General features: G+C 40.9%; 1 protein-coding gene across 2 annotated transcripts in view; it reads right to left on the reverse strand.

Moving 5' to 3' along the window:
• The window catches only part of DENND4C (DENN domain containing 4C), a 179,582-nt gene that overhangs the window by 100,165 nt on the left and 65,857 nt on the right, over positions 1-13,560 (reverse strand). The gene's annotated exons all lie outside the window — the stretch shown is intronic.

The raw sequence follows: 13,560 nt of genomic DNA on the forward strand, positions 1-13,560 counted from the left end.
ACCCATAAATCGAAAATCCATTTTATGTGCAAAGCTCTGTAACTCACCACCCACCAATATAGAATTAGTCCTCTATCACAGAATCAATACAATTCTAATGCCCAGAATAGCAACATTTCAGAGCATATACAGGAACTGCTAAATATAGATGTCTTTGCACATGGAAGCCTTGTGTGTGATAGCATGACCAAGGCAGCACCATTCACAAGCATTTTGAAGTACTTCAAAGTTGAACAGTACATTATTCAAACCCTGAGATGAAACAGCCATTCCGAAGCAGCTCTTCTGCAATTCACTAGCCCTTCTCAACCCCACAAGAGCACAGCAGATGTTTGGGTTGTATTCTGTGGGCAAGACTCCAATAAAAGAGAAATTTAGGATTTGGGGACTAATAGTCCCCAATATTTTTTAATCCTGGATTAAAATATTAAAGTGGAATTTGAAATAATTGCCAAAACAGCTGTTGTTTACTGTCCCTTAACAAATCCAGATGACTTGAGAAAAACTTTTTTTAAACAAGCAGATTACAGGAAGTCCAGTATTCCTGTGACAGATATTTCAGGCAGCTCTAAGCTTGTACTCCAGGTGCGCTGTTATATCCCTTGGCAGTCTGCGTGCTCAGTTCTTTATACAAACCTATTACCCCTAATACACATAGCCAGGAAATCCCATGGGAGGAAAGGGAATTAACATCGATGAGCCTCACAGTGATTAAACAGATCAGTTTACAAAAAATGTGAGTCATTCTTGAATGGATCTTGTTGCTCCAGTCAGGAGAACTCACTGAAGTGTTGCCTGTGGTTGGTAACCCTACTGTTCAGCCCTGTTGGCTGTCTGTTGCCCCTTTGCCCCCTTACTCCTCCTCCTCTTTTCAGTCATTCCTGTTCCATCTGAGATCCTATCAGAGACATTTTGGTTTATAAAGTCTTTTCTTCTTTGGCTTACGCATGTTCCTGAGCCTATATCATTAATCTGTTGGACAGACATATCTATGTAGGAGTATAGCTCAAAACTTCCCCAGGGACTGAAGGTCACTGAGTACATCTCATACTTATTAATAGCAAAGCAGACTCAAAATTTCTATTTTACAGTTGGGAAAACTGGAGCACTGAGAGCTAGAACTCAGCTTCTAAAGCAGCCTGATACTGCATGTCTGACTTGGGCATGCCTTTCAGAGGCATTGAGTATCCAGGAACTCCAGTTGGAGCTGAGGAAAAGTTTGCCCTTATGCAAAGTCCTGTTAGCTACCTGCCCAGACTTTCCAATCTGGAAAAGGACACTACATTATAAAGCACAGTAGGATATTAATCTAAAACCAGTTACATTAGCATTATTGGTTTATTAAGTTGGCTTTAGTGCTGTTCTTGAGCACCGTCACCCCTGTAGGTAAGGGGCTCTCTTTCTGAATATGAGAAAAGTATTCAAAAGTAAACAATTAAACCTCAGAGCATTCCTGTGGAGCATTTTTAGAGACAGTATGGAGAAACGAAGTAACTAGTTCCAAATTCTGTAGGTTAGGGTAGGTCAACGCAGATGGACTCAAGTTCCATAGCCTTATGGTCCACTCTGACTGGGAGACAAGCATCTGCAGTCTGGAAGCCATGTAACACTGTTAATGAAATGGGATGCCTAACCTCTGCCTCTCAATGGAGCTGATGAGTTTGAGAGGAATGGCATGTTAACACAGTGATAAAAACTTCTGGATCACCAGTGTTGTGTTTAGCCAGTATGAAGTCTAGGGGAATCCCTCTGCATTAACAGTGGATTTTGAACCTTGAATTGCTGATTCTCACTTCTCTGCATCACTGACCAGAATACATCATCTTGTGTACACATGGAATAATTCTGACATCTTATGCCCACTCTGCACAGCACAATTCAGCAAGCACCTAATAGTCTGTTTTAATAGTAGTGTTTGATTTAGCAGATTGGTGAACTCTTTACTACAGTAAAAGATGAGTAATTTTTATAGATTGTGGCAAAGCAGCCAAATGGAGTTTAACCAGGGTTTGTTAACATTTCCATGCATTAGTTGCACACCAGTAGCTCATATTCAGAGACAATATCTTGTCAAAAGGACACTGTCCAGTGCTCCAGGGACATTAACATGCTTCTAAGAGAAGCCCAATTAGCCCTGTTTAAGAAAGAAGCCACAAAGGTTGGGAGCTTGTGGAAACCTCAGAGTAGCAAGGAAAGACATATGTAAAGGAGCAAGAGCAAGGCTGCAGTGGAAGCCTCCTTGGGTTCCAAAAGAAGGTTTCCCACACTGTCAGACCTGAGACTTGATTCTGTCTCCAAAGGCTTTTGCAGCCAGATCTCTTGCAGCTGAGTCAGCGTAGAACCCATGAAATCAGCAATGCTGAGGTGATTTACAGTAGCTATCTGTCTGGCCTTGTTTTCACTTTCTCTAACAAGTAAAAGGAACTGTAAGTAGAGAAAGCTTGAATGTTTTGTAGCGGCCACCTCTTAGATTTCTGTGTAATGTGTATGAATAAATACTCTTCTGGTAAGGAACCTCTTTGAGCTTAATAAAGGAGATTCTCAGACCCACATGAAAAAGGAGTAGTTAGTTGCTAATAAGTAGCCAGTTTCTAAAAGCAGATAAAGAATGTTTTTTAGGTGGAGAATTATAGGAGGTATCTTAACTTCTGTGGTGGGAAAGTCGTGGTGGAAAGAGGAGAGCTTATGGGAGAAGGGGGTAGAGTACTGCTCTAAATGGGAAACATCTGGTGAAGGAGCTACCTTTATCTTTGAGGAGGAGTGGCTGAGTTTCTGTGGAACACTTTTCTCAGAGAATCTTGAGAGATTGTTTAAGACTTTTCTTTAAATTATCATCTTCGACCAGTTAATGTTTTGGTATTTAATCCTTTATGTATTAAAGACCTCTGGAATTTTTTTCTTCTGTCATAAGGAAAACAGGATAAATAATATTCTTCATTATTGAGTGAAAACAAAAAGCTGTGAAAAGAAAATACTGTTCATATATGGTATCAGCCAGCAATCAATCCATCCTTCCCTACAGGTCTTACCTTTACAAGTGCATGGGGCTTGCAAGTGAATGTGACCGAAGTGCCAAATCCCACCTATGTTGATATCAAGACAGAGTGCCCAATCTTGCTTCATTGTTTGCTATGGAATGCACAGTGAAGATTCAGCATAGCAATAATGGGACCTGGATCTGACTCTAAAAAAAAAAGTTTTTCATCATAATTTAAAACCAGACTGTACAATGGTGATAAATAAGGAAAATTAAATGAAAATGATAGGTTCTTCTATGCTACAGTCAGAGAGATTGATTTAACTTTTTTAGGATTGCCTGTGAGAAGCTTATTTACGCTGTATATCTGTGTGCTGCAGAGTATGGATATATTCTAGAAAGCTAAGTAAATATGCAGCACTCACATAGACTACACTTTTTGTGGTCAAGTTTAATACTTCTTTTCTAAAAAAGTGATCTGAAATGCTCTCTGGCAGTGAAAATTTCTAGTAGCGTGTAATATAAACTCCTAAGGACAGTAGAGAGAGCTAAATCATTGAAGAGGTTCTCCTTGAGTGTGCTCAGTTTTGTTGAACTTCAGGAGCTGGCAGAAGAAGGCACAGAAACAAAGACCTTCCTATTATTTTTCAGTTTCAAGATAGCTGACTCATTGGTATAATTCCAAACGATGGAAGTGTTTCCATTAGTGAAAGCTTGGGCACTACTTGTCAAGTCAGCATTATTAAATGTTCTTTCTGCTCAGTGAAGCAATGTGGGGTTTGGTGGAATTCAGTTCTTTCAGTATTGCCAGTGATCTGCTGTATGACTTCAAATAAGTCACTCCTACTTTCCATATTTCTCCTAAATAATAACAGCAAACTCGTTCTTTCTTGCATCCTGCCCAACTGTATGTGCGTTATATAGCTTTGCACCATATTAAGCACTGTGGTCTAGAGAATAGTTAGGTACCTGAAGTGCTACTGAACAACAAAAAAAGTTTTATTTTCTTTTAGGAGATAGATTAGATAATGTAACGAGTAATCTCAGTCACACCTTGTCATGTTACAAAGGTCAGGAGTTATATGATTAATAGTAACAAGTCTTATGGAAAACTCCAGTAGCTCATTGCACACTTATGAAGGTCATCTGAATGTTACTCTGTCTGTCTGAAGTATTATGTTACATTGGCAGTCATCCTCTTGAAACAAGGAAATCACTAACTTGAGATATGAAGGAAAGCATCAGATTTCAAAATGAACTTGGCTTATTGGAGATGTTGAAGATATGGTCTAAATAAAAAGATCCAATGAAATTGACTAAAGTTCAATGCAGGATGTTGTCTGATATTGAAATATCTACACAGGCACTGGACAATGAACAATTTGTCAGGCAGGTGTTCTTCAGAGAGGACTCTGAGAATTATAACAGATTGCAGGCTAGCTCTACGAAGTCAACATTGCTTTATTACTAGGACACAGGCCAACATGGTAATATAGATTGCCTAAGAAGGTTCAGTTTGAGCACAGTGCTCTTACTTGAGAAAAAGCTGACATGATTGATGAGAATGAGTATTATCAGGCTGAACAGATGTGACCAAAGAAAAAGAGCTGGATGAACTACGTTCTTCAACCTAAAGAAGAGAAGAGCAATAGTTGGTATCTATCTTTGTAGAGGACAGAAGAACCATTAATGTGCTTGAAATGCATTGGGCAAGACTCTGCATAAACATTCGGGAAACCTTATAAATGGTAGGACACAGATTGCCTGTGTGTGATGTGACACTTTCATTGTCAGAGGTTCTTAAAAACAGGTTGAAAGATTTCTGTCAGAAATGAGAGGTACTATTGCCCTTTCTTTCAGACAGGGGGGTGAAATAATGATCTATTAATGTGTCTTCTAGCCCTCTCTTTCTAGGATAATTGTCATCCCATCAGCTGATCTAGAGTCATTATTATCACCTAGAAAGTATAAGGAAGGAAAATATATAAACCTCTTCATCCACAGGACTTAAAGGTGCAAATTGCAACTTTATATCAAGGCCATGAGTGCACTTAAAAGCCTAATTGCCTTAACTAGTCTCACTGGGGACCACCACTCATGCAGCCTCTGCCCATGGCCCAGGAGTCCCGTTTAAGTGCAGGCCTGAGCATCCTGTCCTGGCCTGAGCTGTGTTGTACATGTAACTTTCTCTACCCCCGTCTTCTATTGCTCCTGAATTGTTTGGATTTCCTGATTTCACCTTGAACATGATACATTACTTTGCCTTATCTGATGATTACTAGACTGTTGATGGGACATGTTATCATCACCAACCTGAACCTGACCCTGCTTGGGTACCCTGTTCAGACAGATCATGTGGGAATGCATGCTGCCACTGAGGCTACTGCCTGTGCTGGGCTTACCCTTGACTCAGGGTTTTTTTTCCCTTAAAAAGCAGTCTGACTCTTTTTGATCCCTGACACTTAAAGCCCATTGGCTTTAGAGATGCCCTAGTTCTCCACCAAAGTAATTCCTACCAATACCAAAATGAAATTAGATAGAGCAGCAACCACACTTAAAAAACTATTGTTCTGATTTATTAAAATTTCCCAGTGTTGCTTTTAGAAAATACAGGCTTCACCAACATGAGGGGTTTTGTGTAACTTCTTGAGCAAACATGACAGTTGTTGAATGTTATTTGTGCTCCACTACTCTACCGTTTTTTTGTCAAATCACCAGTGGACAAGCAGACCACCTTGTAATAAGAAACATATTTTTCTTATCTGACTGTTGTCTAGAATGTACTAGTCTTTAATATGAGAACACATCTCTAGCAGACCAATTGCCAATATTAAATAATTCTTCAACCCTCTATCCTTCCCAGACTCACAGACATCTACTGAAATGGCAGTGCACTCTTAAAAATAACATCCACATTAGAATGCCTTGAAAACAACCAATAGAGTGTTCTGTGGTTATGTTATAAATTCTGACTGAGAAGATCACCTTACATACAGACAATGATGGTGTTCATGGGCATAACTTACAGAGCAAAACAAAGGCATTTTGAAGAAGTAGAAATGAGTGAAGGTATTGGAGTAGCTTAATAGACTGATAATGTCATCATAGCACAATCCATTTAATGCGTTGTACCCAGCATTCCTATGGCATCAGTCAAATTCAAATGATAACTATTATTCTATGCAGCTTAGTAAACATATCACAATTTTATTGTCTAGGAAGGAGTCTGTGGGTTTGGTCAACAGTTATAAATAAAAAAACCCTGACTAAATTATCAAAAAATGAAATCATATGAAACTCGCCAGGAAAATACCGAAAGGACTGTCTTCAAGGTACTCTTTGTACACACTATGTTGAGAATTCTTGAATGTCACTATTACCACTGACAATATCAATGAACTGCTACAGCACTGATTAACGTTGATGGAACAGCATTACATTCTCAAAGAGGAATAAACCATAACTTTATATAAAACCACAGAAACATTTTTGGAATGCTGATTTCTTAAGAAAAGTACAAAGCAGTCTGAAAACTGGAAGCTGGGATTTTTTCAGTATCAGGGACTTAACAGTACTAACCATAATTCCCTAGATCTATGCCTGTGTGCTGTATGTGAAGAAGGCATGTCCTTGTCAGAAGTGCTTAAGAACAAAATTCTCTGGCCTCTGGCTAGCACAACAGTTCCAGCTGCAGCTTTTAGGCAGCTCTAAATTATGATTTCAGATATGTCCCCTCAGACACCTCAGCTGGTGGCTTATGGCTCTCAGTTTCACTGAATATGATATTGCCATAGTTTAAAATCTTGTAATTTGCTGTCCTTTATCCCCTAGCAATAATAGATCCCTTCCTTAGTTCTAGAACAGACCCTGGATATTCTTGTCCTGTGTGTTGTATCTACCATAACAAAATCCTCATCCATAACTCCATCTCCTGGGTGTTAATGAAATACAGTTAAATAATTATGGGATCATGGTAATGTCGATACGAAACTTGCTGTATTGTTTAACTGATGGTACCCAGATAATTGCCAAATACCTAGGGTATTTGTTTTTCTTTCTGCTAGTATGTCATTATGAAGTAATTTGTCTTTTAAAACAGACTGCCTTATTGATAACTTCTGTCATGGCCTCATCTAGTGTGTTTGACTTTGTAAAGCCTGAAAACTACAGGGCTATATGTGGGCTGATGGGAGTTGCATCATATATGTCATATGAGACATGAAGGCCTGCTGTGACATTTCTGAAGGTGCTACGTGTTGCTGCCTCGCTTTCCAAGGACACTTTGTTAGGGTTATAGACAACAGTAGCTGAATGAATAAAAATCTCCTGTACAGTAAGTAGATATGTGTAATTGAATCCCTGTCCCTCTCAAGCCAGCATGAACTGGTCCCTTTCCCTCTTCTTCTGTCTTAATTAAACACATCATATTTGTGGTGTCAGTGGTTCATACTCACTACATGGGCAATAGTACCTGTTTGCTTGTAACTGATAGTACTTCTGCTTGCCTGTGCCTTTCTTCAAGCCTTCAGAGGAGAACCACCTTTTCCCCAGTTCATCTTTTTTGAATCATATGTCAGGTTAACTCAGTTACAGCTGAAGAGGTAAGAGGTGATGAACTTCCGGCAGCTAACAAAAGATAAGACACATCAGAAGATAAGTGCATTACAGAGGAAATGGAGCACATAATAGAAAAAACCTGCAAACTATGCTGCTCAGAAGCAAAAAGTGGGAGTGCTTTACTTTTAGGCAGAGCAGAATAAGGATGCTATTCTTTGGAAAGACAATTAGTGTGGATTCAGAAAAGAAGGATCACACCTCATGAATCTAATATTGTCTGCCTGGAGAGGGAAAAACCAAGTGAGTCACAGCAGGAAACTATTGACATAATTAACGAAGACCAGGGGAACGCTTTTCATACAGGAACATACCAAAGGCTTAACTCCAAAACCAAGGAGTAAGATAGACAGCTTAAGTGGATAAGGATTTTGTTGCAGATCCACAGACAGAATGGTGCAAGGCAGGATTATGAAGCCTAGAAATGGATTACTGTGGGATTGCAAAGAAAGGGGAAAAGTGAGAGAACCGACAGATGATAGCCTTGACAATTGTGTTATTTCACAGGTAACAGCCTCAGGGGGTACAACACAAGTACGTTGATTCCCCATTCAGAAGAATTACTTGCATCTCACATGACAAAGCAAATTTCATAAACATGGAAAAATGTGCTTTGAATATTAGAAATCTTTAAGGTCAGAAGAAGCATTATAATCAATTGACATGATTATTTATGTTATGGACCCCAAACCATCTATTTTTCACAGCTCTGAACACCACCTTTTTCTTTGTGTCCCTGCAGCAATCCTGACTGCTGAGCACTACTGCAGTGCTCGTGCTACTGGTAAGAACTTGAGGCCCAGAAGGCATGTCAGTTTTCTTGTGCTTCTAGCTCACACCAGCCAGCCTCAAACTATGGCTAGAGGAGTCCCTTCAAGCCTGCCAGCTTCCTAAGGCTATGACTCCTTTCTTGACAACTCCAAAGGCCCACCCTTCTCTGCTTTCTGTTTTGCAGGACAAGTGCATGGATTGTTTCTCCTAACATAATTAAGAGTGTGTCACCACTTCTCTGCTTTGAACAGTCATCCTAAAGACTGAGTAAAGACTCTGGTTAGCTATCTTGATGTGGAAGCATGATTACTTTTTTTTTAAAAAGTAGCTTTAATCTGTTGGGGGAGCTCTCACTCCCCCATTTTTGATACCCCAGGATATGGTTCCACCCACTGGTTGTGAGGTCAAGTGAAGGCCCTCGCATCAGATCTTGCCAATACACTAGTGTTAGCCGGTTCTGGCTTGGTATATTAGACTTTCCTATTCCTAAAGGAATAGTATCAGCCCACTCAGAACCCTACAGATATTATCACTGCTCTCCCCTTTGGCCTTTCTGTCACCTTGTTAGTGAACAGCTGATACCCTGGTCTCATGGGGTTCATTGCTGAAGTGAAAGTACCTGCAACCAGCTGGAACTGTCAGAGTCCCGATGGCTTACCAGCCCTGCCCAGCCTCCCCCAGGGCCTCTCTCACCTCTGCCTGGGACCCCATGTCAGCGCCCTGGGGCCATCAGCCCCTGCACCAGCGATGCTGCAGCAGGGACAGTAAGTCTCCAGCTCCCCTCAGCCCTGCCTGGCCCCTGGGCTGATGTCCCATCCCAGTCCCCATCAGGTTCCCAATCCCCGGGCTGGGGCTGCCCACCCCCAGCCCAGCTGCCTGGCTGCCAGCTGGGGTGGTGGGAGCCAGGCCCAGCCCTGCTACCCCCATGGGGAGTCCCCATGGCTCCCAGCTGCCAGGAAGCCACCAGCCCACACTGGGCCCTGACACTGCAGCAAGAAGAATGCATCTCCTCCTCTTTGCTGTACTAAGGTCATCAGAAAAGATAGAAGACCTGAATTCTCTCTGTTGCTGTCATCTCTGGCAGAGATATGTTACAAAGGTTGTGAGGGTGAAACCTGACCTATTCTTGTCATGGAAGACATTACAATGAGTTTACAAGAGATGCACCAGAGGGTAGACATGTTTATTGTCCGATCCATAATTTCATAACTTTTAAATTTTTTTCTGAGGTTAAGGGTAGGTAGGTTGACTTCTGTTCTAAAACGGTAATTAAACGGACTTGGGTGGGTGAATGTGTTAATGTGTTACTCATTGAAAGAATAAAAATTCTTTCATTAGATGTATTACGTAACCTTAAACATCTGCCTTTGCCCTATGGAAGAGAAGGATAGGAGGTACTACTATTGCCTTCCTCTTTTTGCAATGGCTGGTGTGGCAGGCTTTTGTGTTACCTGTTACTACTGCTTTACCTGATGCTCTCCTGCCCTCCTCTTATTCAGACTTCACTGGGACCACACCTATCCCTATTTTAAGATATTTGACGAATTTGGTCCATCCAAGAGGTAACACCCCCTCCACCCCGCCTTCCTGCCACCTTGTTACCAAGACAAGGTTGTCAGGAGGCAAGTTTCTAGTTTTTCAGAATTTTGGATGAGGCCCTCTGAATTCATCAGATACAGAAGGGGTCCTGGTTGTGAAGAAAAACATGTCCAGAATCTGAATTCTTAGCCTGCCAAGAACTGTTGAGTAGTTGATACTGTAACCAGGGTGATGAATTTAACCAACCATGGATGCTGCTATACTCCTTGTACAGCTCTATCCAACTGCACATCAAGTCTGGGGACAATCAGTATATTCTTTGATCTGTATTTTAAGCTCTGGGTAATAATTAATTTGAATGAAACAACGGACAATATGCTTCTGTCAGAACCCCTCTTTTAAGGCTCAAAGCCTAGTTTTTAGATCCCAAACCCTCACTTTTAGGGTCCAAACCTCTGCTTTAAGGATTAAAGCCTCATTTTTAGGTAGCAATGATTCAGGGAATAAATGGTTCGGTGTTACTAATGCAATCTAGTGTAGATCAACAAATGTTGGGGCCCAGAGCCAAAACTTACCCCTGGTAATGAGGTAGCCTTAACAGTAACAGCCTGCAAGATGACTAAGACTTGTTGCTTTGGGGGAGTCAGAAAGGCTTCAAGATAAGAAGTGCCTAAACAGTTACGATGACATTTGACCTTAAGAAAAGCAGATGTACAGAACCATAAAGGTAAGGAACTGCAGAGCAAACACTAAACCAGAACAGACCATCCCTCAAGGATAGTACATACGTAATCTCAGGACTGAGTTTGCGTGAAAGCAAGGGTGAACTAGCGGACACAGTGAGGAAGAGTATATCCTTCATCCAGAGACCCCTGAAGACCACCCGGAGACACCAACAGGCATGAGTAAATTACATTTGCATATAATGAATATATGTATCTTTTATCGGAAAACTACTGAATATGTATATAGAGCATGTACTTAACCGGCACAATTAGATCTGACAGTATGCACGTTAGGAAGAGCGATCCCCCCGGTGCATCCGGTGCCGTAAATAAAGAATGCCTGCCTTTTAACACTACATTGGTGTTAGGAGGTTTATTCCCGATTTCGGTGACAACACTATCTCTATTGCATTCTGGCAGAGTGTGTCCCTGGGCTGCATGAGTCACGGGTGTTCGTGTTCTACAAATAATGGTGATGCATATTAATAACTAAACATCCTGGAATACTCCAGAATTCCCATTACAGTCAACCCTGACAAAAGGCGTTAATTAATTTTGTGGATGTCATGGGTGCATGACTGTTTTACACTTCAGAAGCTGCATGACTCTGAATGAGAAACAACTGGAGGTGTCAGATAACATCAATGTAAGGAAAAGAGTGGAGTACCTGTGAAGTGTTTGGTATGCATCCTAAAAGAGAGGTAATAAAGGAGTTCAGAGAACTGAAAATTCTTGTTTTATTCCAGAACAGTCTTCCATCTGTTCTGCTCTGGAACAAGAAGACAGAAGTAATTTCTTTGCAGAAGAAGAAGAAGAAGAGTGAATAACCATTCTGGGAAAGTCTTCTTGAAACCGGCTGGAAAAAAAAGATGCCCTTTCCCCCACGCCAGGAAGATAGTGTTCTGTGGGAACAAGGGTCAGAATCTCTCTAGCAGTAAGCAAAGGACATTTTATAATACTGTAACAGATGAATATACATAATAAGTAAATAAGAAGAATAGATAGCTTGTATATTTTGCTACCAAGGCTTTGCAGGAAGTCTTCTCTTCCTGATAGGTACAACTCAGACTCTTCTTGGTGGTCAGTCCAATGAGGAAAGGTACCTTCTTCCCCTGTCATGGGCAGAGAATGATATTCCTTACTGTACTGCTTTGTACTGGTGGAATTTATTGTTGAGCAGAAAAAGAGGTGTGTTTATTTTAAGCAGTAAAAGTTAAAACAGAATCTGTACAGCTGACTTTTGTTTAAGGAGCAGAAACAACATCAAGGAGTCTGTGGCTTAGAGATAAGGTGGTTTTGTTACCGAAAAACGCGGTAAAATCAGAAACAACTCTTTAACACCGATTTAGTATTAAAGAGCAGGCAGTCTTTATTCACAGCACCGGATGCAAGGGGGATCGCTCCTTCTAACGTGCATGCCTTACACACCTTTCCCATACAATTTATAGATCAAAAATGTACCTATTCATACATATTCATTATTGTCCTTTCTACTGATTGGTACAAACTTGCTCGTTCCATATGTAAATTACTGCACAGGCTCAGTTGTCCTCTTCCATTGTTGTCTTTTGAGGAGGTGATGTTACTTGGGTCGGTGGTCCGTGACTCGGTGGTCGCGATCTCCCCCGTCAGAATTACCTTTTACCTACTTGGCTCTTAATCTTGGCAGTCCTGGCCAGTTTTCTCAGTCCACTACATGAAACCACATTTTGTCATCCTTTTCTGACAGAAGCACATTGTCTATTGTTTCGTTCACATTAATGATTACCTAGGGACTAAAATACAGATCAAAGAATACACTGATTGGTATACTCCATGTCCCCAGACTTAACGTCCAGTTGGATAGGGCTGTACAAGGAGTATAGCAACATCCATGGTTGGTTAATTCTATCGCTCTGGTTACAGTTTGTTGTCAGTTTTAACCTCTAAAACAATTGAAGTTTTATGGGAAGGAAGTTAAAATTTCCTTTTGGAAAAATATTTGTGCAAAAGTGACTAGCTCAAGTAGGATTTCTTTGTACGTGTTTGTGTGTGCGATTACCTGCAGGGATGAATGTCACGGACTCCTGACAGATGTTCTGTGTGTTATAATTAATTTAGCCTTAAACGGAATTTCAATTAAAGTTTACAATTTATTGAATAGAGACAAGCAAGCAGCGCTAGATGCATGGGGGATCCTTCCGCCTAACGTGCATACCGTCATACAATACTACAGGGTTTATATTCAGTTACTTAATTAATAACAATTAGTAAAAACACGCCTAAGTTTACACTCATTGGTCAGTGATAAGCATCCCACTTGCCGTTGGTCAGCCGTAGTTAAATTAGCCACGCTTGCCATGTAGATTAGCACGCATGCTCTTTACAGGTTGGGGGGGGCAAGTCTTTTTGGTCCTGAATTGGGTCGGTCGCAATCTCCCCCTGCCGGAATTACCTTTCCCCCAGTTTTCATGCTTCAGTGCCTTCTGAGCCAAGAAGTTCCCTGTTATCACCACTGGCTGATTTGTGGCCTTCCCCATCTTGGCACTCTCCCTTGTATTAGGATGCTTCCACTGTTAGCAACAAATCGCCAATCAACATTCCAATCATTAAGACAGTTAGCAAGTCAATTGAACGGCCCTCAGTTACAGAAGCACAAACAGTTCCATATTGACATGAATCAGATGAACACATTTTACATGTGGAAGATCTTTATTGTCAGCTTTTCATTGCTTGTATATCTTTTCAACACATTCCTCACACGATCACATGCACAAACAATTTCTGTTACTTGTCAGCTAGCTCTAAACATGCGCCTTATACTACATTCTCATAGGCTGTTCTGTTTGCTCTAGCTCTAAGCACGTGCCTTACGCTACATTCTAATAGGCTGTTCTATTTGCGCTACTTCATTTGGTTTAGCTTACTTAAATTCTTCTTGGCATTTCCCACGTT

The sequence above is a fragment of the Phalacrocorax aristotelis genome, chromosome Z (assembly GCF_949628215.1).
Source record: "Phalacrocorax aristotelis chromosome Z, bGulAri2.1, whole genome shotgun sequence".
In the NCBI taxonomy this organism is placed as follows: Eukaryota; Metazoa; Chordata; class Aves; order Suliformes; family Phalacrocoracidae; genus Phalacrocorax; species Phalacrocorax aristotelis.